Source organism: Ranitomeya variabilis, chromosome 5, assembly GCF_051348905.1.
Source record: "Ranitomeya variabilis isolate aRanVar5 chromosome 5, aRanVar5.hap1, whole genome shotgun sequence".
In the NCBI taxonomy this organism is placed as follows: Eukaryota; Metazoa; Chordata; class Amphibia; order Anura; family Dendrobatidae; genus Ranitomeya; species Ranitomeya variabilis.
Window position 1 is genome coordinate 653,655,356 of NC_135236.1, and position 25,446 is coordinate 653,680,801.

A 25,446-nucleotide genomic window follows, 5' to 3' on the forward strand; every position below is an offset into this window, starting at 1 on the left:
CCAAACACTAGGTTATGCCTTTATTGCAGATGACTTCAGTTGTTGCTTTGTTTGTGGGTATTTCTGCTTTATGTTCTGACTTGATGGGGCTGAAATCTGGTGATGACTCGGCCGTTTCAGAATATTACACTTCTTTGCCTTCTCCTGAGTTGCTTTTGCAGTATGTTTTGGGTCATTGTCCATCTGTCATGTGAAACACTGTCCAACCAACTTTGTTGCATTTGATTGAATCTGATCATACTCTTCAGAATTCATCCGATTGCTTCTGTCTTCAGTCACATCATCAGGAAACACTAGTGACCCAGCACCATTGGAAGCCATGCATGCCCATGATATCGCACGGCCTCCACCATGTTTTACGGGGAGTGTGCTGTGCTGAGGATCATCAGCCATCTCCAGCTTTCTCCATACTTTCTTCTTCCCATCATTCTGGTACAGGTTGTGTTAGTTTTGCTTTTCCAGAACTGAGCTGCTTCTTTGGATGTTTTTTGGCAAAGTCAAACCTGGCATTTCTATTTTTAAGGCTGATTAATGGTTTGCACCTTGTGGTGAACCCTCTGTATTTGCTCTCATGAAGTCTTATCTTCATGGTAGACTTATATACTGAAACACTAACTTCATGGAAAGTGTTTTTCACTTGGGTGGATGATGCGAAGGGGTTTTTCTTTACCATGGGAAGAATTCTGCAGTCATCCACTGTTTTCTTCCGTGGACACCAAGGCCTTTTAAGTTTCTAATCTTACTAGCGTTTCCCTTTTTTTCATTGCAGAATATACCAAACTGTTGATTTGGCCACTTCTAACATTTCTCCTATCTCTCTGATGTATTTCTTCTTTTTTTTATTTCTGCCTGATGATGGTCTGTTTCTCTTCCATTGAGATTTTTTTTGACAGCATGTTGTGGGTTAACAGCAACAGCATCCAAATGCAAATACCACACCTGGAATCAGCTCCAGACTTTATATGTTTAATTGTTGATGGAATAATGAGGGAATAGTCTAGGCAGCACATTGAAGAGCTTTTGAGTTAATTGTCCAACTACTTTTGGTCAATTTAAAAAGAGGCATCTACATAATAAAGAGCTGTAATTCCTATACCTTTACTCCAAATTAGAATGTGAATACCATCAAATTAAAGCTGAGAGTCTGCAATTTTTGAAGACTCTTTTATGGAGATAAAAAGTTGCCCTATTCAGCCCTCTCTTTGATTCACACCTTTTACAACTGAGGTATGAAAATAATATATATGCCATGGATAAAGAATGATCCAGGGAGAGAAACTGGAGAGGAGACAAAGTGCAAATAGGGTCTTATCTGGGTAACAGTGTTAGAAGATATGTACAATTGCGCTCACCACCACTGATAAAGCCTAAGGCTGCTGCAGATCCATGAAGAGATGAGTGAATATAATGCAGCCCTCCTATAGTATAATGCAGCCCCCCATATAATATAATGTAGCCCCCCTCATACAATATAATGTAGCTCCCTCATAGAATATAATGTAGCTCCCTCATAGAATATAATGTAGCTCCATCATAGAATATAATGTAGCCCCCTCAGAGAATAATGCAACCCCCTTGTAAGGTATAATGCAGCCCCCCATAGAATATAATGTAGCCCTCTCATAGGGTATAATGCTGCCCTCCTCATATAGTATAGTGCAGCCCACCCTCAGAATATAATGTAGTCTCCTCAGAGTATAATGCAACCCCCTCATAAGGTACAATGCTTCCCCCTCATAGAATATAATGTAGCCCCCCTCAGAGTATAAGGTAGCCTCCTCATAGGGGTATAATGCAGCACCCCTCATAGGGTATAATGCAGTCCCCCCAGAATATAATGCAGCCCCACAGAATATTATTTAGACCCTCATAAAGTATAATGCAGCCCCACATGGAATATAATGTAGCCCCTTCATAGAATATAATCCAGCGCCGCAGTCCTACAGTCTTTTGGTCACCAGGACTCACTCACTTATATGTATATATATATTAAAAAAACAAACACAATACTCACCTTTCCTCCTCGTTCCCCCACCGCTCTCAGCTCTGCTCCGGTATCAGCAGCTGCACTGTCATCTGCCTGATACACAGCAGGTACACGATGAAGTGACGTCATCGCGCACCCACATTGTCAGAGGCAGAGGGGAATGATGGGGGAGGGAACGTCATCCGACGCTCTCTCCTCCATTATTGCTTTCACGATATTTGTGATATGTCCTGATGAAGGGCTCACCTGAACCCTGAAACGCGTAGAGTAAACCACGTTGAAACCTCTGCAACTTTTGGAATTCTTCTCACGGCAGCGCGGGGATGATCCTTTTTTCCTACCTAAGTGTATGTTTCAACTGTATCGGCATCTATGAAGCCGATACAATTGAATTCAGCGTGCACTGGGGGCACCGCTGGTGCCAGGCTCCCCTGACTTATGGGCCCCATAGCGGCCACGTGGGCTGGGGGCCCCTGGGTGAGCTGGGGCCCTGGTCTGCTGGCCCTGATAGCGAGCAGTGTTAACCGCAGCTGGCAGCTATTAAAGTGAAATGAATATTCACTCCTCTCCACGCCCATGGGGGCATGGGGAAGAGGGAACATTAATTTCTCTTTAGTAGTGGGGACAGGCTTTAGCCGCAGAAGCAGGCTTCTGCCTCATGTCACCCGCTGCTGCTCCACTGGCACCGGGCGGGCCCCCCGGACTTACGGGCCCCATAGCAGCTGCGTGGTGTGCCACTACTAGCGACACGCCACTGGCTGGGGGCCCCTGGAGCAGCAGGGGCTCTAGGCAGATGCCGGCCCTCTATGCCAGCAGGTGTCAGTGCCTGGGCCCACCAGAGAATCCTCCGGTTCTCCAGTGGGTCAGTCCAACCGTGCCATTGAAACCTGTGGACAATCCTGAAAAATCAGGGGGACAAACAAAAACACAGATAAACGCCAAGAATTGATTAGACAAGAATGGGCTGTCATCAGTCAGAATTTGACCCAGAAGCCGACATCCAGCTGCCAAGATGAAGGTCAGAAATCTTGAAAAATAAGGGATAACACTGTAAAAATCGAGTCTTTACATAAACTTGATGAATTTGTCAATAAAAGCATAAAAACATATGAAATTCTGACAATTGTACTTCAGTAACCATAGAAACAACTGCCTAAAATGCCTAAACTCAATGAAGTAGAAAACTGTGTGAAAAACAAAATTTGTGTCGATCTGAATTTTTTTGACCAGGACTGTACAAATGGCATAAGCAAAAATCTATCAATCGAGTCCTACAAATACTTTCCAAAACGTTTTATTTTTATTAGCTAGGGTTCTGACTTTTACCTAAATCAACAATTTATTGGGGGTGCCAGGGACACATTTATAATGTGACTCTTTTCTGAAATAATGTAGCATGCCCAGTTAAAGACCCTCATCTATCTGCCAGAGTTGAGATACCCTATAAAATGTCTGGAGGACCTGACATGTCCGTACATTATACACATACAGTTCATTGATTATAATGAGCTATATGTAATGATTCTTTCTACCTATGGAGTCACTGCAGAGAAATGTAATGTCACATCTCCTCCTGAACCTGCTTCTGATGTCACCAGGTGCCCTCACATTCAAACTGCTAGCGGTGCAAGTGATGGGGAAAACATTGGGACCAGAAGCTCTGGTTGATACAGGCTATGTCCAGCCACTGACTACATTGGCTGAGACCTGTAGTGTCATCCAGTCTGGCAGTATAGGCATATGTGCTGTCAGCTGGTGTAAAAAAAAAAAAAGTCCCTACCCTGGCTGGTTAGACAGCACAACACCTTACTAATACTCCCTGCATCCTGCCGGAAGCTGCCAGTTATAGTTCTGTTTGCCTGGTTCACACATGCTGATCTTCTGCTCCTATTTTTTTCTGGATTTTCCTGTATCTGACCTTATCTCGTTTACTGATCATTCTCTTGCCTAACATTTTTGGACCTTGTCTGCCCTCCTGGTTCTGACTTGGCTACCTGACCATTTCTGCCAACACGCACCACCAGACAGCAGCTGAGGATTCTCTGTGTACGACCCGATCCCTCTATAGAGGTTAAAGCGTGCAAGCTATGGACCTGGTAGATGGAGTGACGAGTGCCAAGCCAGTTCATGGTAGCCTTATTTAGAGCTGCCAGATAACTACAAACTGTGCTCCCCATTATATGAAACACTTACTGCCAGATTTCCGCACAGATCACAGCTCATCGATAGGGTTCCTAATAGGATACCCTATAAAATAGATTGTTCAGTGTAAACATGTACCTTTTTAATAAAAAAAACTTTGAATTTCTTGTATTTTCCCACTATCCGCTACAGTATTAGTAATGCTTCATTTTACTTCAAAATGATAGCGTGAACCCAACTAGATATTGAAAGTGCCCACACTATGTGTGACCCTGAGATATAAGCTTTATCTCCCTGGCAACAAGAAGTTTGAAGGGAACTATATTATATATATATCTCCGCGACTAGTACGGAACGCTCTCTACGGAAAAACATAGGCATAATTATATAAAACACTTGTTGATTTCCACTTCCATCTCGTCTAAGCAGGTAATTTCATAAGTAATATCATAAATGTGTGGACTTAAAATGGCCAAAGTGAAATGCTCATTTATCTACGACCACGGCGCTTATACAATCTCACAGACGTCTCAAGATTACGGTATATGTTTTTTATATGATCAAAATAATGTAAAGGACTAAAGCTGAAAGAAATTTCTGAACCTTTTGAGTGTATTTTTTCATGTAAAGGGATAACAATAATGAATATCTATAAGATGACTAGGCTCCCATACACATTAGACTATTGTTGGCCAAGTCTACTGATTTCGACAGGATTGGCTGGCTGTCTACTGTGTCTTGATTCTTTCCTGACAGATGATTTTGGAGGAGATAGTGATCTGAGGAGTCCAGCAGCGTTTACAAGCGAATACACAGCGTTTACACAGCGAATACAAGAATGATTGACTGGACTGAGCGCTCATTTGTATGAGGGGACTTGAGAGAGATAGCTGTTGGCCAACAATCGGCTAAATGATCGTTCGTTCGACCGACAGCTATCTATTGTGTATTATGGGAAAATGTAAGGCTGGGTGCTTCAGAAGAGAAAATACATGCCACCAATACATACTTAACAGAAGATCTAAGGAATGACGACTCTCCTTGTGGAGAGTGGGAAGATAACGTAAGGCGTAAGGAGACTTATTGGCCATGCAATACTCAAAGGAGTTAAGACCTATGACAAGAAGTGTAAGGGGTAAAGTCTCTCTGTGTGAAGTAGGTGAAGTTAGTGAAAGGAGACTTAAAGGCCATGCAATGCTCAAAGGTGTTAAGGCCTATGACAAGAAGTGTAAGGGGTAAATTCCTTCCGTGTGGAGTAGGCAAAATTGGTGAAAGGATACTTAAAGGCCATGCAATGCTCAAAGGAGGTGGCGAGACCTCTGAAAGGAGATGTAAGGGTACCGTCACACAGTGAAATTTCCATCGCTACGACGGTACGATTCGTGACGTTCTAGCGATATCGTTACGATATCGCAGTGTCTGACACGCAGCAGCGATCAGGGACCCTGCTGAGAATCGTACGTCGTAGCACATCGTTTGGAACTTTCTTTCGTCGCTTGATCACCCGCTGACATCGCTGGATCGTTGTGTGTGACAGCGATCCAGCGATGTGTTCGCTTGTAACCAGGGTAAACATCGGGTAACTAAGCGCAGGGCCGCGCTTAGTAACCCGATGTTTACCCTGGTTACCAGCGTTAACGTAAAAAAAACAAACAGTACATACTTACATTCCGGTGTCAGTCCTCCGGCGTCTCAGCTTCTCTCCACTGTGTGAGCGCCTGCCGGCCGGAAAGCGAGCACAGCGGTGACGCGGTGACGTCACCGCTCTGCTTTCCGGCTATGGCGCTTACACAGTGGAGAGAAGCAGAACGCCGGGGACAGACACCGGAATGTAAGTATGTACTGTTTGTTTTTTTTACGTTAACGCTGGTAACCAGGGTAAACATCGGGTTACTAAGCGCGGCCCTGCGCTTAGTAACCCGATGTTTACCCTTGTTACCCGGGGACTTCGGCATCGCTCCAGCGCCGTGATTGCAAAGTGTGACCGCAGTCTACGACGCTGGAGCGATATTTGTCATGGTTCTCAACACACAGAGAACATAGTTGAGCATACAAAAAGGACTAGCTCTTGGAAGATGGGAACTCGAGCTGACCGTGAGCTAAACCTATCACAACAACTGAAAGTGGCCGGGTAGCGTGCCTACGTTTTATCCCTAGACGCCCAGCGCCAGCCGGAGAACTGACTGACCCTAGCAGAGGAAAATACAGACCTGGCTCACCTCTAGAGAAATTTACCCCAAAGGGCGGACAGTAGCCCCCACAAATATTGTCGGTGATTTTAGAGGAAATTGACATACGAAGTATGAAAATAGGTTTAGCAAAATTGAGGTCCGCTTACTAGATAGAAGGAAGACAGAAAAGGGGACTTCACGGCCAGCTGAAAACCCTATTCAAAATTCCATCCTGAAATTACTTTAAAACTCTAATATCAACTCATGACACCAGAGTGGCAATTTCAGTTCACAAGAGCTTTCCAGTCTCAGAAATATTCAAACACAGAGAACTGGAACAAAAATGCAAACAAACTTAGGACAAAAATCCAACTTAGCTGAAAGTAGTCTAGGAGCAGGAACATGCAACAGAAATGCTTCTGGTAACATTGTTGGCCGGCATAGAAATGACTGAGGAGCAAAGCTAAATAGCAACTCCCACATCCTGATGGAACCAGGTGAACAGAGGAGATGACAAACCCACGTTCAGTACCACCAGTGACCACCGGGGGAGCCCAGAAACCAAATTCACAACAGTACCCCCCCCTCAAGGAGGGGGCACCGAACCCTCACCAGAACCACCAGGGCGATCAGGATGAGCCCTATGAAAGGCACGGACCAAATCGGAGGCATGAACATCAGAGGCTGTCACCCAAGAATTATCCTCCTGACCGTAGCCCTTCCACTTGACCAAATACTGAAGTCTCCGTCTGGAAACACGGGAGTCCAAGATCTTCTCCACAACGTACTCCAACTCACCCTCAACCAACACCGGAGCAGGAGGCTCAACGGAAGGCACAACAGGTACCTCATACCTGCGCAACAATGACCGATGGAAGACATTATGAATAGAAAAAGATGCAGGGAGGTCCAAACGAAAGGACACAGGGTTAAGAATCTCCAATATCTTGTACGGGCCGATGAACCGAGGCTTAAACTTAGGAGAAGAAACCTTCATAGGGACAAACCGAGAAGATAACCACACCAAATCCCCAACACAAAGACGAGGACCAACACGACGACGGCGGTTGGCAAAATGCTGAGTCTTCTCCTGGGACAACTTCAAATTGTCCACCACCTGCCCCCAAATCTGATGCAACCTCTCCACCACAGCATCCACTCCAGGACAATCCGAAGGCTCCACCTGACCAGAAGAGAAACGAGGATGAAACCCCAAATTACAGAAGAAAGGAGAAACCAAAGTGGCAGAACTAGCCCGATTATTGAGGGCAAACTCCGCCAAGGGCAAGAAGGCAACCCAATCATCCTGATCCGCAGAGACAAAACACCTCAAATAAGTCTCCAAGGTCTGATTAGTTCGCTCGGTCTGGCCATTAGTCTGAGGATGGAAAGCAGACGAAAAAGACAAATCAATGCCCATCCTAGCGCAGAACGCTCGCCAAAATCTAGACACGAACTGGGTTCCCCTGTCAGAAACGATATTCTCCGGAATACCATGCAAGCGAACCACATTTTGAAAAAACAGAGGAACCAACTCGGATGAGGAAGGCAACTTAGGCAAGGGAACCAAATGGACCATCTTAGAGAAACGGTCACACACCACCCAGATGACAGACATCTTCTGAGAAACAGGGAGATCAGAAATAAAATCCATCGAGATGTGAGTCCAAGGCCTCTTCGGAATAGGCAAGGGCAACAACAATCCACTAGCCCGAGAACAACAAGGCTTGGCCCGAGCACAAACATCACAAGACTGCACAAAACCTCGCACATCTCGTGACAGGGAAGGCCACCAGAAGGACCTAGCCACCAACTCCCTGGTACCAAAGATTCCAGGATGCCCTGCCAACGCAGAAGAGTGGACCTCCGAGATGACTCTACTGGTCCAATCATCAGGAACAAACATTCTACCAGGCGGGCAACGATCAGGTCTATCCGCCTGAAACTCCTGCAAGGCCCGTCGCAGGTCTGGGGAAACAGCAGATAAAATCACTCCCTCCTTAAGGATACCCGTAGGTTCAGAATTACCAGGAGAATCAGGCTCAAAACTCCTAGAAAGGGCATCCGCCTTCACATTTTTAGAACCTGGTAGGTATGAAACCATAAAATTAAACCGAGAGAAAAATAACGACCAGCGCGCCTGTCTAGGATTCAGGCGCCTGGCAGACTCAAGATAAATCAAATTCTTGTGGTCGGTCAATACCACCACCTGATGTCTAGCCCCCTCAAGCCAATGACGCCATTCCTCAAAAGCCCACTTCATAGCTAAGAGTTCACGATTACCAATATCATAATTTCGCTCCGCGGGCGAAAATTTACGAGAAAAGAACGCGCAAGGTCTCATCACGGAGCAGTCGGAACTTTTCTGCGACAAAACCGCCCCAGCTCCAATTTCTGAAGCGTCGACCTCAACCTGAAAAGGAAGAGTAACATCAGGCTGACGCAATACAGGGGCGGAAGAAAAACGGCGCTTAAGCTCACGAAAGGCCTCCACAGCAGCAGGGGACCAATCAGCAACATCAGCACCCTTCTTAGTCAAATCAGTCAGTGGTTTAGCAACATCAGAAAACCCAGTTATAAATCGACGGTAGAAATTAGCAAAGCCCAAGAATTTCTGAAGGCTCTTAAGAGAAGAGGGTTGCGTCCAATCACAAATAGCCTGAACCTTGACAGGATCCATCTCAATGGAAGAGGGGGAAAAAATATACCCCAAAAAAGAAATCTTTTGAACCCCAAAAATGCACTTAGAACCCTTTACACACAAGGAATTAGAGCGCAAAACCTGAAAAACCTTCCTGACCTGCTGGACATGAGAGTCCCAGTCATCCGAAAAAATCAAAATATCATCCAAATACACAATCATAAATTTATCCAAATATTCACGGAAAATGTCATGCATAAAGGACTGAAAGACTGAAGGGGCATTTGAAAGACCAAAAGGCATTACTAAGTACTCAAAATGACCCTCAGGCGTATTAAATGCGGTTTTCCACTCGTCCCCCTGCTTAATTCGCACTAAATTATACGCCCCACGAAGATCAGTCTTAGAGAACCACTTGACCCCCTTTATGCGAGCAAACAAATCAGTAAGCAATGGCAAAGGGTACTGATATTTAATCGTGATTTTATTCAAAAGCCGATAATCAATACACGGCCTCAAAGAGCCATCTTTCTTAGCCACAAAGAAAAAACCGGCTCCTAAGGGAGATGACGAAGGACGAATATGTCCCTTTTCCAGGGACTCCTTAATATATTCACGAATAGCAGCATGTTCAGGCACAGACAGATTAAATAAACGACCTTTTGGAAACTTACTGCCCGGAATCAGATCTATTGTACAATCGCAATCTCTGTGCGGAGGCAGTGAACCAAGTTTAGGTTCCTCAAAAACGTCACGATAATCAGATAAGAATTCCGGAATCTCAGAGGGAACAGATGACGAAATGGCAACCAAAGGTACGTCCCCATGAGTCCCCTGACATCCCCAGCTTAATACAGACATTGCTTTCCAGTCGAGGACTGGGTTATGAGATTGCAGCCATGGCAATCCAAGCACCAAAACATCATGTAGATTATACAATACAAGAAAGCGAATAATCTCCTGGTGATCCGGATTAATACGCATAGTCACTTGTGTCCAGTATTGTGGTTTATTACTAGCCAATGGTGTAGAGTCAATACCCTTCAGAGGTATAGGAACTTCCAAAGGCTCTAAATCATAACCACAGCATTTGGCAAAGGACCAATCCATAAGACTCAAAGCGGTGCCAGAGTCGACATAAGCGTCCGCGGTAATTGACGATAAAGAGCAAATCAGGGTCACAGATAGAATAAACTTAGACTGTAAAGTGCTGATTGAAACAGACTTATCAACCTTCTTTGTACGTTTAGAGCATGCTGATATAACATGAGTTGCATCACCACAATAGAAGCATAACCCATTTTTTCGCCTAAAGTTCTGCCGTTCGCTTCTAGACAGAATTCTATCACATTGCATATTCTCTGGCGCCTTCTCAGTAGACACCGCCAAATGGTGCACAGGTTTGCGCTCCCGCAAACGCCGATCAATCTGAATAGCCATTGTCATGGAACTCATTCAGACCTGCAGGCACAGGGAACCCCACCATAACATCCTTAATGGCATCAGAGAGACCCTCTCTGAAAATCGCCGCCAGGGCGCACTCATTCCACTGAGTAAGCACAGACCACTTACGAAATTTTTGGCAGTATATTTCCGCCTCATCTGTACCCTGGGACAGGGCCATCAAGGCTTTTTCAGCCTGAGTCTCTAAATGGGGTTCCTCATAAAGCAACCCCAAAGCTAGAAAAAACGCATCCACATTGAGCAACGCAGGATCCCCTGGTGCCAAAGCAAATGCCCAATCCTGAGGGTCGCCCCGGAGTAAGGAAATTACAATCCTGACCTGCTGTGCAGGATCTCCAGCGGAGCGAGATCTCAGAGACAAAAACAATTTACAATTATGTTTGAAATTCTGAAAGCGAGATCTATCCCCGGAGAAAAATTCAGGTAAAGGGATTCTAGGTTCAGATATTGGAGCATGAATAACAAAATCCTGTAAACTTTGAACTTTATTAGCGAGATTACTCAAACCAGTAGCTAAACTCTGAGGATCCATTTTAATCAGGTGAGATCAGAGCCATTCAAGGATTAGAAGGAGAGAGAGACGAAGGCTGCAGTATAAGCAGAAAAGCAAACTCAGAGAAAAAAAAAAAAAAAAAAAAAATTCTCTGCAGACTTCTAATTCTCTCCTTTCTTCAGCCAATTATTTTAACCTTTGGCCGGCCAAACTGTCATGGTTCTCAACACACAGAGAACATAGTTGAGCATACAAAAAGGACTAGCTCTTGGAAGATGGGAACTCGAGCTGACCGTGAGCTAAACCTATCACAACAACTGAAAGTGGCCGGGTAGCGTGCCTACGTTTTATCCCTAGACGCCCAGCGCCAGCCGGAGAACTGACTGACCCTAGCAGAGGAAAATACAGACCTGGCTCACCTCTAGAGAAATTTACCCCAAAGGGCGGACAGTAGCCCCCACAAATATTGTCGGTGATTTTAGAGGAAATTGACATACGAAGTATGAAAATAGGTTTAGCAAAATTGAGGTCCGCTTACTAGATAGAAGGAAGACAGAAAAGGGGACTTCACGGCCAGCTGAAAACCCTATTCAAAATTCCATCCTGAAATTACTTTAAAACTCTAATATCAACTCATGACACCAGAGTGGCAATTTCAGTTCACAAGAGCTTTCCAGTCTCAGAAATATTCAAACACAGAGAACTGGAACAAAAATGCAAACAAACTTAGGACAAAAATCCAACTTAGCTGAAAGTAGTCTAGGAGCAGGAACATGCAACAGAAATGCTTCTGGTAACATTGTTGGCCGGCATAGAAATGACTGAGGAGCAAAGCTAAATAGCAACTCCCACATCCTGATGGAACCAGGTGAACAGAGGAGATGACAAACCCACGTTCAGTACCACCAGTGACCACCGGGGGAGCCCAGAAACCAAATTCACAACAGATATTCATACGACGCTGCGACGTCACGAATCGTGCCGTCGCAGCGATGGAAATTTCACTGTGTGACGGTACCCTAAGGGGTAAAGTTTCTATTTGTAGAGAATGCAAAGTTGAAGTAAGGAGACTTGTAGGCAATGCAATACATTCTTTGAGCATAATGTAGCATCTCTCCTCAATCAGAGACATTACCACTTAGGTCCCCTGTCAGAGGCCTGTCATTTAGCTAAGTCAGACCTCATGCTTTGAATTGATGAGGAGCAAACAGCCCGAAACACGTATCTGCAGATGGAGTGTTTGGTATCTTAAGTCATGTGGCACGGATAGTTAAAGGGTTGATATTGACTATTAGGATTGTCACATGCAATAGGTGGTGCTAGAGTTCAAGTCTTCCTCTCTGAAGAGGATATGAGAATATTTGCATACCTGCGAACATGTCTGCTGGGCTAAAAGAGCCTAACAAATAATATAGTTATGAGACAATTGTATTCATGAGTATAGCACCCCCTACACCATCCCCGCTTCCCAGTGACTGGTGACTGCCATGTATCTGCACAGTATAGTGATAGATCCCGGGATTAGGATGTCTTCTTTAAAATGTAGCAGTAATTTGAAAAAAAACCTGGGGCATATCATAGAGTCTTAACTGTTGGGGTCTGAGTGCTGAGACCCCTACTCACTGCTAAAACAAAGGAGCTGAGCTTTTCTCTCCTTGAACACTGAAAATGGACTCAATAGACATCCTATAGGGCGGCGTATGGCTGAGCAATTCTGCTCCCTCCATTGCTTTAGCAATCAGTGAAGGTCTCACCACCCTGACCCCACTAATCAAAACTTGTGACATGTATGTGTGACATGTACAAAAAAATTACAGGTTTGCTTTAAAGGAGTTGGATATCTTATCCTTATTTAAACACATGTGTTTGTGACATGATATTATGGTACTTAGTAATATACAAGTATAACGGGATCTCCTCCTGCAATTGTTAGTGCCGCCTTCTTCACAGACTGCACAGCTCTCCTGTCCATAAAATGGCTGCTTACGCAGGATCATGTGACCAGATCTGTCCATCAGCCTCCTCCAATTGAAAAACACCTAACAAGGAAAGCTGCTTTCCAATTGGTCGCATGGTCACATGATCCTCCACTTTGTGGACAGGAGAGCCATACAGTCTGTGAGGAAGTGCAGGAGGAGAAGTTCTAATTCTTACATGTTAATAGGTGGTGCAAAATCATGTCCCAACACATTTGCTAAATTTATGATAAAGTGGACAACTCCTTTTAATAATATTACTAGTTATTAGTATTATTTTCTTCTAAAAAAAATGTTCCTTTTGGTTGAGGAAAATTTACTTATCATATGGTGGAAATAGTGCCTAAACCGGTGCCAAAGCAATCCGAACAGATAATGTATTGCCGATCATTGAAACCATAAGACATGGTCTAGTGTAGTTCCCGGAAGACAGATTTGGGAAACACCAAAAAAGTAAAGGTGAAATCCAGCAGACATAAAACGTGCAGAATAAAAGCATCAAATTTATTAATGATCCATTAAAATCCATAAAAAATGGTAGAAACACATGACCAACAGGTTCCCTGGGGGAATCGTTAGTCAAAACTCTGGCTAGATTTTAGGTTGAACTAACAGAGGTTTAGCTATAAAGGGTACAGTGGATGGATTTTGACCTTTCTCCTGGTGCCTGAGGAGGTCCAATGGCAATTTTATTACTTAAAGAGGACCTTTCACTGGATTTTCTTTACTAACCCTACAATTTACGCTGCTCCACTGATTCTTGTACAGTTTTTATTTTTGTTCTGTGCCCCTTCATTCTACATTATGCCTCTCGAAAATACTTACGTTTTCCTTTTAACCTACTGGGCGTGCACCAAAGAACTTCTCCATGGGCAATTGCTTTTTCTTCTCTGATGCTGGCCAATCAAAACATGGCCGCACCCCCGAGGAAGCTCTGTTGTATACTCCCAGTTGTGTCAAGGGCATGTTTGCACCTTTCCTATCGGGGGACATAAATTTGCAATGGAGGGACGCAGATAAAAAATAAAAATCAGTGGACCAACATCAATTGGAGGAGGTTCTCAGTTTAAATTAAAAAAATCCAGTGAGAGGTCTTCTTAAAAAATACAACACTCCTATAAATGAGCCATCATGATTGAGGTTACAGGTTTTCATTGACGTATCATCCAATTTACGCCACTACCACAAATAGTGAAGTATTTGAAGTATGGGAGTATTCTAGTCAGTCTGGTATCAAATTATGTGTGTCCAAAAGCTTATGCTTTTAGGAAGCAAATTCCAGTAGATCATTGTTTTTATTTTTACATTAACCAGTCTTTTTCATTATGGAGCACAATGTATTAGTGCCTCTCATATAGACATGACAAGGATTAGAGAATGACCTAAAGCCACTTAGAAGCTGTTTTTGTCCTTCTTCCTCCATGGAGGAAATTATAGTGTTCTGAGCTGTATTTGCAAAACCTCAAAGACTTCTACCTGAAGTGTACACTTGAAGACAACTAGATTATTTCAACAGCTCTTCATGTAATAAATGACAGGTTTCTTCATAAATAAAATGATAGCGAAGAGAGATTTGGAAACCTTGCGGTGCTGAAGGCCTCATGAGTCTTATTAAGTGTTCTTATAGAGTGTTTGACTTTATTGAGAGCACATAAATCCTTTGGAAAATGAGGTAGAAAGCTTAGTCTTCTAATACAGCTGGAAAGCAAAATTAGCAATGGTTCTTACAGTTTAGGATCTTTATGCCTACAATTATGTTGCATAGACAGCTTAAGAAGTGAAGTACCATTAGATATGTTTGAGGGAACATTATAATTGATGGCGTGATACATCAGATGAAAAGGTCCCATAGGGATAACTCATGAGATCCAACAGGACAAGCCGATAGAGATAGCCCATGAGATCCAGGAGAACAACCTCATAAAGACAGCGCACAAGCTGCATTAAAACATCCCTTGTTTGCACCAATGGTGTGTCCACCACCGGTGATGTGGATCCTCAGAAACTAGCATCCAAAGAATGAAGAATGAACAAACAGTTGGAAAGATCCAATTTGGCAAACTTCAGAAGGTGTTCTCACTCTCCCTTTAATGATTTTTTGAGTCTGAAAAAGAGAGCAGATGTTGTGGGATGCTATTGTATTAGTTTACGCGTGGCACATTTGCAATAATTGAGAAGACATCTGAGCACAGTTTTCTACATACAAATTCCATATCTGGTTACATGCTTTATGCGAACATGTAAAGTCCATGAATGGCCCTTTAGCAAAGTTCTGACAGTGAACCAAAAAGGCTCCATCAGAAGGCCACCCCATTTGAGATTACGTTGGAGCCAATTACTTCTCACTACTTGCTGCCTTGGGTTAGTATTTTTTTTTTGTAATTTAGTGAAAGAAAATTGCATCTGTGGAACTAAACGAATTTTGGTTTGATAATTTTAAACAAATTGGCCCTTTCTACCAATTTTTCCCTTTTCGACCTGCATAGGGGCCACGCCAGTGGGAAAGTTTTGACCTTGCAGGATATAGAGATGGTAATTACCTGGATTTTGGTCATGGAAATCAAAGGATTTTGGTTTGATAATTGTTAAATATTTTGCTGACAATGTTTCTGTTCCGGACTTGTCCTGTGTATGGACTGCACACCCATGAAAGTGTTGACTTTGCGGGGAATGAAATTAGGAAACACAAAGTGCGATTAGGAAACACAAATTGTCCTACTAATATGTAATTCCACCAACCCAAAAATGTTACATTACATTTAAAAAAATATATATATATAATTAAGAAAAACTCACTTATAAAGTAAAAAAAAATTTGGTTTGATAATTTTCAACAATTTTACCCTTTTTCACAATTCTGATCAAGGTGCTACCAGGAAAATTCCACCCAGATTTAGTCACAATAATATTACATTTCAGACTTAGGTGAGTTTGGCTATGTCAAAAAATTGCACATAAATTTTGTTTGTTGATTTTTTTGGGATGGCTCAAAGAAAATTATCAGATTGTATTGATTATATGTCGTATATCTGTAATGATAAGAACAAAGATTCTGATGCAATCAAAAGGAGACACGTTCTCGATGGAGGATGGTCTTCAGAATCATCTCCTCAGGTGGACCCAAGAAGTAATAATTTAGCACTAAGAGTGCATGTAGCCTTGTTCCCTTGGATCTCCTCTCAAGTTCTGGTTTTGTACAAAGTACATTACATTTTTTTACCCAAAGGGATGAGTCCACCATAACACAAGTCCATGGAAAGTTTATGGCATACATGCCCAAAAAGTTTGACCACATGATAAACACCTGAAATCACTGGTGTAATATTAAGAAAATCCCTGAATCATGGTCTTTCAATAGTCCTTGAGAAATAGTTAGACATAATATTATCTTGCAGGAATTGGATTGGACTGGATTGATACAATCTGATTGGATATGTGTTGATTATGAAGATTGCGCATGATAGTATGATCGTAGAACATCGAGCTTTAGCTGATTCTCGTCTTGTGTTTCTACGGCTTTTCTGCATCTCACCTCTCTCATTAGTTCCCTTTTCCATGATTATTTGGGCTCAGCATGTGAGGTGGAATAGCCTCCCCAGATTTTACTGCTGAAATGTTAAAATATTCATGAGACTCTTCAGCTCCACATGCTATTGCTTATACTGTTAACCTGTTCTTTCCCATGAATATGCTCCATAGCAGGACCCATGCAGACAAACTGAGAACAGAACAAAAAACCATCGGTGTTAAAGGGCTTGTCTTATGTGTACTTATTATTATTATTTATCATATTCTGCAGACATTATAATCCTGGGATCTCCTCTGATTCCTTACAAAGAGCTTTTGCATTGTTTGACCCATAGGAATTGGTCCACCGTAATGCATTACATAGCTATCAAAGGAAAGTCTATGGCATAAAAAAACACCCCCTCCCCAAATATCTATTCTACCTTTTTGTAGACACTTTACTTTTTTGAATCTTCGGCATCCCCTAATTATTGCCTTCCTAATTATTTACATCTCTAAAAAGCTGTACCTGCGCTACACCAGTATGTCGCAGACAACATCACCTGTTCCCTGAAAAAATCTACAGTATGTCTGCCAGGGTGGATTTCACCACTGAGACCTGGACAAGCAAAAATAGTCAGGGGCGTTACATCTCGCTGACTGGGCACTAGGTCACTCTGGTAGCTGGCGGGCAAGGAGCTGCTCCACAAGTCTTGGAATACCCAAGGCTTGGGGGACAAACCTCTGTATCTTTCAATTCCTGCACTGCTTCTGAGTACAAGTCTGACACGTTGTGAAAAACTAGATAGGATGGTGCAGGAGTATCTCAAGCTTAATATCAATGCCATCAGGGGGAATTTGGACCCTTCTGCATTTTGGTATTCAAAAATGGAGCTTCCTGTCACGCCTTGGAGGTTTTGTCATGCCCGGCAGCCAGTGTTCTCATAGAATGTGTCTTCAGTGCTGCTGGTGGTGTCCTGACGAATAAGCACATCCGGCTGTCCCTGTAAGTGTAGACCGCCTAACTTTCCTCAAAATAAACGTCATGGATCTCCAATGACTTTTGCACCCCAGTCGAAGACTGGGCAGACTAGGCGATGGTGTCGTTTTTAGTGTTATTCCAGTCTGTGACACCTTTGTGGTGGCTTCTGTGCCTGCTGTGGCTACTGCTGCTGATATTACAATTTTTCGAAATGTGGAGACTACTAGTTGGGTCTCCATTTGTTGGGTTGCCTGTTGTGGAACATGTGTCAGAGGCCCATTATACTGGTTCTACGCTGTGGAAATTGATGTCACTTTACTGGTGTGTGACAATAATTTTTTGAAATATGGAGAATCCAAGTTGGGTCTCCTTCATGTGTGTTGCCTCTAGCGGTAGGGCTCCCAGACACTTACTTTCAATCAACTACCTGTGTTACTATCCTTTCATTTTTATAGCATTAGTGCTTGACCAACCTAATATTTGTGCCACCTGAGTGTGGCTGGGAAAAATAAAAAATGAGCTGTTGCATGAGGTATCAGGGCTCCGAGCAAAGAACGTTTACACCGCTCCTTACTCACCACGTCTTAATTGAATCTTCAATTCCAAGCTGTAGATGTTGGGCCGGACCCTGATACCTCATGCATGGTCCATGGCTGACTGCTTCTGTGCCATTATCAATTTTCTACTGTGGGTCAATTGATGCCACTTTTCTTAACGCCTGCCCCTAATTTGAGCTGTATGGGAAACTTGTTGTCGCCCCCTTAAAGTGTTGTGCATACATTTGGTTTTGCCTTTCATTGAATTTAACGGGGTTCGGTTACATTCGACGAATATTGACCCGTTCGCCGAATCGAACCTGTCTCTGTTAATAATGCTATGCTCCTTCCATTCTACAGTTCAGTGAGACCCTTTATGAATGGAAGCCGCCATGACACTATTGTGAACGGAGCCTAATGTGGGATTCACATGCCGTACACATACAGGTATGCACAGTGTGGGGCGTGTAGGAGACATACGGTACATGAATCTATCAGTAAGCAGATGTTCGCATTACTTGCATTACAGAGTCACACCTGACTGTCATGAATGAATGGCAGCTCCGTACAGCAGCAACGTATAGGAAGACTGCTCCATCTGCTTGTTCTGTTAGCATATGTCATTCTGCGCTTCCCACGCAATAACACAGTACTATATAAATGACTGTTAATAATGGTAATCATCATTATAACAGAAAGAACAGCATGTTGATACAGACTGTTGTGCCACCACGAGAAATATTAACTCTCTAATAGACAATGCAATAATCGTCAGCGCATCCAAATATGAATGAATGGCCCAAAAGGGCGATGTGATATAAATCAAAGGGGTCGGCATTGGACTTCTTTATATTTTTCCTGGTTTCAGAGCCCTGGGGGACCCGGCAGCTATAATTATTCACTATGACCCGGCAGCTATAATTATTCACTATATAAGATTTCAGCTTCCAATATTCCATGTTGATGGGTAGTGCGCTTTCTTAATGAATTATTAAATTTTTTCAATGTCTGAGCCTAGCAGACATGTTTTTTTTCTCTCTGACTCTTCTGTCAAAACTTTCCTTCTTCCATTCCCTGCCAAATGAATGTGAGAGGCTTTAATAATGCTCACTAATCCTGAGGAGTTTAGGAGACAGAAGTATTTATGGTTACATTATGCACAGGGAGAGTGGAGCGGATAGTACTATCTGTGCCTGTATAACTGGCAGGCAGACAACACTATACTTAAATCAGTTAAAGGTAGTGCTAGAATGCAGTAGTAGTATCTGGTCCTATAATATTTTCAGTGTGAAACTGGAAGGTGGTACTATCAGTGCTTACATCATTTACAGGTAAACGTAAGGAGGCAACTCTATCTTTCTGTACGTAATTTACAGAGAGAGAGAGTAACGCAGCACTATCTGTGCTTACATAATTTACAGGTAGAGCTAAGGAGGCAGCTATGTTTGTGCTAATATACTTTACAGGGAGAGAGTAACGCAGCACTATCTGTGCTTGCATCATTTACAGGTAAACGTAAGGAGGCAACTCTATCTGTCTCTACGTAATTTACAGAGAGAGTAATGCAGCACTATCTGTGCTTACATTATTTACAGATAGAACTAAGGAGGCAGCTCTGTGCTTACATACTTTACAGAGAGAGAGAGTAACGCAGTACTATCTGGCTTACATCATTTACAGGTACAGCTAAGGAGGCAGCTCTATTTGTGCTTACATACTTTACAGGGAGAGAGTAATGCAGTACTATCTGGCTTACATCATTTACAGGTAGAGCTAAGGAGGCAGCTCTATTTGTGCTTACATACTTTACAGGAGGAGAGTAACGCAGTACTATCTGTGCTTACATCATTTACAGGTAGAGCTAAGGAGGCAGCTCCATTTGTGCTTACATACTTTACAGGAGGAGAGTAACGCAGCACTATCTGTGCTTACATCATTTACAGGTAGAGCTAAGGAGGCAGCTATGTTTGTGCTAATATACTTTACAGGGAGAGAGTAACGCAGCACTATCTGTGCTTGCATCATTTACAGGTAAACGTAAGGAGGCAACTCTATCTGTCTCTACGTAATTTACAGAGAGAGAGTAACGCAGCACTATCTGTGCTTACATTATTTACAGATAGAACTAAGGAGGCAGCTCTGTGCTTACATACTTTACAGGGAGAGAGTAATGCAGTACTATCTGGCTTACATCATTTACAGGTAGAGCTAAGGAGGCAGCTCTATTTGTGCTTACATACTTTACAGGGAGAGAGTAATGCAGTACTATCTGGCTTACATCATTTACAGGTACAGCTAAGGAGGCAGCTCTATTTGTGCTTACATACTTTACAGGGAGAGAGTAATGCAGTACTATCTGGCTTACATCATTTACAGGTAGAGCTAAGGAGGCAGCTCTATTTGTGCTTACATACTTTACAGGAGGAGAGTAACGCAGTACTATCTGTGCTTACATCATTTACAGGTAGAGCTAAGGAGGCAGCTCCATTTGTGCATACATACTTTACAGGAGGAGAGTAACGCAGTACTATCTGTGCTTACATCATTTACAGGTAGAGCTAAGGAGGCAGCTCTATTTGTGCTTACATACTTTACAGGAGGAGAGTAACGCAGTACTATCTGTGCTTACATCATTTACAGGTAGAGCTAAGGAGGCAGCTCCATTTGTGCATACATACTTTACAGGAGGAGAGTAACGCAGTACTATCTGTGCTTACATCATTTACAGGTAGAGCTAAGGAGGCAGCTCTATTTGTGCTTACATTCTTTACAGGGAGAGAGTAACGCAGCACTATTTTATATTTGTGTCCTTGCCTACAGACCTGAGAACCTAACCACAAAAGGGATGGAGTTTTGATAAAAGTTACACCCAAAAGGGGCAGTTTTGAGTGTGTTCCTGGATATGCCTGGAGGTAGGGCTTAAATGTCCAAATTTGGCATTCTAAATGTTCGTACATTCTTTTCTTATCAGTCTTTCTTTCCAGTCTGAACAAGTCCAATTCTTACAGCTCATTGTAACCCACCCCCCCCCAAAAAAAAAACCAATATCGTTTATGAAATCCCACTTATTATTCTACTTGCCCACCATTGAACTGTCTACCGGATTCCCATGTCTAGGTTGTGGTCTTACAAGATATTTATAAAGGATCCAGGTGGATGAACACGTAGGTATTTATAAAGGGGTAATATTACCTTGGAATAAGAGGACATTGTCCTGCTGGAAGGTAAACCTATGTCCCAGTCTCAAGTCTTTTGCAGACTCTTAGCAGGTTTTTCTCCAGGATTGCCCTGTATTTAGCTCCACCCATTTTCCCATTAACTCCTACCAGCTTCCCTGTCGCTGCTAAAGAAAAGCCTCCCCACAGCATGATGCTGCCACCACCATGTATGACGGTGGGGATGGTGTTTTCAGGGTGATGTGCAATGTTAGTTTTCTGCTATATTCAAATTGCCTCTACAGTTTTCTGCCACACATAGCGTTTTGCATTCAGCCCAAAAAGTTCTACTTTGGTCTCATATGACCAGAGCACCTTATTCCACATGCTAGCTTTGTCTCCTAACGGCGTTTTGAAGACTGCAAATAGAACTTCTTATAGCTTGAAATCAAAAATGTCTTTCTTCTTGAAATTCTTCCATAAAGGCTAGAGTACTCGACTAGGAGTTACCCTATGATCAGATTCTCCCACCTGAGTTGTGGATCTCTGAATCTCCTCCAGAATGACCATGAGCCTCTTCTATGCTTCTCTAATTAGCACTCTCCTTGCTTGGGATGTTAGTTTAGGTGGACGGCCATGTCTTGGTAGGTTTGCAGATGTGCCATACTTCTTCCTTTTTTTGATAATGGATTGAACAGTGCTCCGTGAGATGTTCAGAGCTTGGGCTTTTTTTTTTTTTATAACCTAACCCTGCTTTACTCTTCTCCACAACTTTATCCTTGACCTCTCTGGTGTGCTCCTTGGTTTTCATGATGCTGTTTGATCCCTAATGTTCTCAAACAAACCTCTGAGGCCTTCAGAGAACAGCTGTAGTTATACTGAGAATACATTACGCACAGGTGGACTAATTTTAAAACTTCTTAAGGCAACTAGTGACTCAGGATTTCATTTAGGGGTATGAGACTACAAAGGAACGTCACAATTTTCAGATTTATATTTTCAAAATATTTAGAAAACCATGTCTCATTTCTTCCTCTGCTCTTGTGTCATGTGTGAATTTAAATATTTCCCTGTGTTCCCGGCTTCTATTATTTTGCTCTGTAGACTTGAGTGACAGACATTAGAAGTGTATGACAGCTGAGAAGGGTGCAGGGGAACTGTGAACTTATCACAACAGCGGGAATATACTCATAAGCATATTTAGGAAATGCTGTCAGTCAATTAGCAGAATAATTTATACTCAGGATTAATATTCAAATAAATAATTAATGCTATTGCTTTTTGTAAATTCAGCTTTTTTTTCCGAGATAAATTAACATAATTAAAAGTTATGTTTCTGAAGATATTTTTTTTTCTTCTTTTTGGAAACGAGATCTAAATCAAGCAATTAAACCGCATTTTTTCAAACGATATGCCCGTGTAATACGAGATAATAATTGTTCTCTCTCTCCTACCCCCTTCCGGGTCAAATTTATTGCAAAGATGCAGAAAGAAATTATTTTTTTGAAATCAGTTATCAGCAAGTACGATCCCACTGTTGTCCCTACATGAACCCCCCCCTGTGAGTTTTATCTTTCATACTGTCCTCCATGTGACAAAAAAGGAAGAAATGCAGAATTCAGTAGTTTAAGCCTTCGCGTCCTTGTGGCTCATGATGAAGGTTGTCTGAGATATTATTTTGTTCTTCTTTCTAAAGTTTTACTATAATATATGATAAAAAAAAGAACATTAATATAAAATAAGAAAAACGCACATTCAGACGAGTGTAAGAAAAACTGTCCGTTTTTCATCCTAAACCCTCCCCCCAAAAAAGGGACGATATTCATCCATATTGTTATCCAAATTCCATCTATGTATCATCCGTGTGTCCCTTTCTTAGATATATAGTATATGCCATCCTTTTTTATATATTCAACAGTTAAAAAAAAGTACAGTTTCCTATATTAATAATTGCAGTGTGTCTGAAATAAACGGATGCACTATGGATGATCCATATGGGATCCATTGTTTTTCTCACCCACAAACTTTAATAGGCGAAATACGGAAGAGATTGGTACATAATCAATTTTTTTTTCATTTGGTCACATGTAAAAAAAGTCATCCGACCAGCCCTTTTCAATAACATTTAATTGTAAAGTACTGCAGAATATGTTTACCATATATATATTAATATATATATATATTAAATTATTAATTATTAATATCATGTGTCCGCATGATATCCCATCTTTAACATGGACCTCACACGTACGTATAATAAGTTCGTCAGGACCTGGTCTAAGAATTCGAAAATGATAATAAAAACTATAATATGGAATGTCGTCTATGTAGCAACGATATAAGATGGAAACCATCAGCGCCCGCTATAATAAAAATAATGGCTTGCTTAAAGAGAAGCTATCATAAGAAAATTAACTATTGATTAAAATACTATTTAAAAAAAAAATTGGGATTTTTATTATATAGCACAATCTGCATAAAAAAAGAAGAAATCTTGCAATTCTCACATCGGCCACTGGGGCTTTTTAGATTCTAACTTCCTGTTGTTTCAGGAAATAACACATGTACATTAGCCACAATGGTCAGATCTCACCTCTATCTTTTGTATTGAAGAGTCTAATGAGCGTGTGCAAATGTCAGTGTTACCTGTCATTGTAATTCTGCCTCTGATGATAACAGAACTCTGTTGTTTTTGTTTCATTCCTTGTTTATGGAGTTATTCTCTTCTAGAAGAATTGCTTCTACAGGAGAATAGGTTTGACACATACTTGGAAACTTTTACTAATGACCATACAGTATTTTTCTGTCCATGCCCCCTTACTCCTTTAATAGGCCATGCTCCTTCACATACTGTTTCTTTTCTAATGACAGAGCGTCACGCATCACATACAGGAAATCTTCCAGAAACCTTCCATAAGGTTCCTGAAGACTTTGATGATGCATGGAAAATTTGCTAACATTTTTAAAGGGAATCAATTGCCAGGTTTTTGCTATCCCATCTAAGATCACCATGATGTAGGGGCAGAAACTCTGATTCCAGCGATGTGTCACTTCCTCGGTTGCTTGCTGTAGTTTTGATAAAATCACTGTTTTATCTGCTGGAGATCAAGCAGTGCTCCGCCCACACCACTGATTGGCAGCCTCCTGTGCATATTGTCAGCAAGCTGCCAATCAGTGGTGAGGGCGGGGTTATACAGAGCTCATGATTGAGGAGGTCTACATGGCAGCAGGTTTACTAGCGATAATCTCCTGTTGATAAAACCGGGATTTTATCAAAACTACAGCAAGCAGCCCAGTAAGTGACAAATCGCTGGAATTAGTGCCTGTGCCCCTACTTTATGCTTCTTTAAGATTAGGTGGCAGAAACCTGGTGACAGATTCCTTTTAAAACCAAACCTTTTTTCAGGTGATCTCTGTTGATACACAGGATAGCCACTCTTCACAAATCCTATAACTTTAGCAAGGGTGGAGGGTGGTGGGATTGAAGGATCCTTGTTCCCTTCTCTCCCACAAGGGTACAAAGTTCACATGAATGGGTCCAGTTCCTGCCCAGTTGGATGGCCACAAGGGGGCGTCAGTACTAAATCATAGCTGCTACCCCTTAATTTGAAGGATTTGTAAGGGTCCCACCCATCATAGCGATATCATCATATCCTAGCGATGTGCAGCCAGTCTGGATTACCCCATTAATTTAAAGGATCTAACGCAAATGGTTCTTATAAGTGATTTTCGAATGTTCCTTTTTTTAAGATATCTAGGTCTTTGAAGGTGACCCACAAAAAAATTCTCTTTCAATGCGTTCTCTCTCCTCTTCTTGAGTTTCCAGTATAGTGAAGAGACACATTTCATATGCAAAGGTATTTTATTCCCACAAGTCAGAACAAAAATACCCTCAGGGCAGACACCAAGTTTCGAGTTCCCAAGCATTATAATGCTCATCCCAATATATTTCTCCTTGATTTGCAGGTGGCACAGATATAGACCCCCCTCTGGGACAGCGACGAGTCTTGTATAGAAACTCTAACTCTCATCTTTCAACCATCCTACGTCTAGATGCTTTGATACGGATTCTGCCCAAAGCTGATTAGGTCTGATCAAGGTAAGGTTCACAGTGCGCCCGTTCCCGTGCACCGAGCGAATGTAACGCCTTGTTATCCAAAATTCATTTCACGGAATGGTTCAACCTCTTTATGTACAATGGTCATGGGGCCCCTCATTGATTTCAGTCTAAATCCTCTGGATAGGTGCCAAATGTATGAATGGTCGTGGTTCGACCACTATGGACCGGTGGTGGGCACGTTTGTCTATCGCTCAATTCACATCTATGGGTTATGGAAAATTAGCTGCAAAATGGGATCACATACAGTAAGAGACAGACGTTCGGTTCAAAAT

At 42.3% G+C, this 25,446-nt stretch overlaps 1 protein-coding gene across 4 annotated transcripts in view; it reads left to right on the forward strand.

The window, feature by feature from the left end:
- Positions 1-25,446, forward strand: part of SGCD (sarcoglycan delta) — a 589,398-nt gene that overhangs the window by 293,732 nt on the left and 270,220 nt on the right. For all 4 annotated transcript variants that reach the window (XM_077266420.1, XM_077266419.1, XM_077266421.1 and 1 more), the window contains one exon: positions 25,021-25,153. The gene's annotated coding sequence lies outside the window, so the exon portion shown is untranslated. The remainder of the gene's footprint in view (positions 1-25,020; positions 25,154-25,446) is intronic.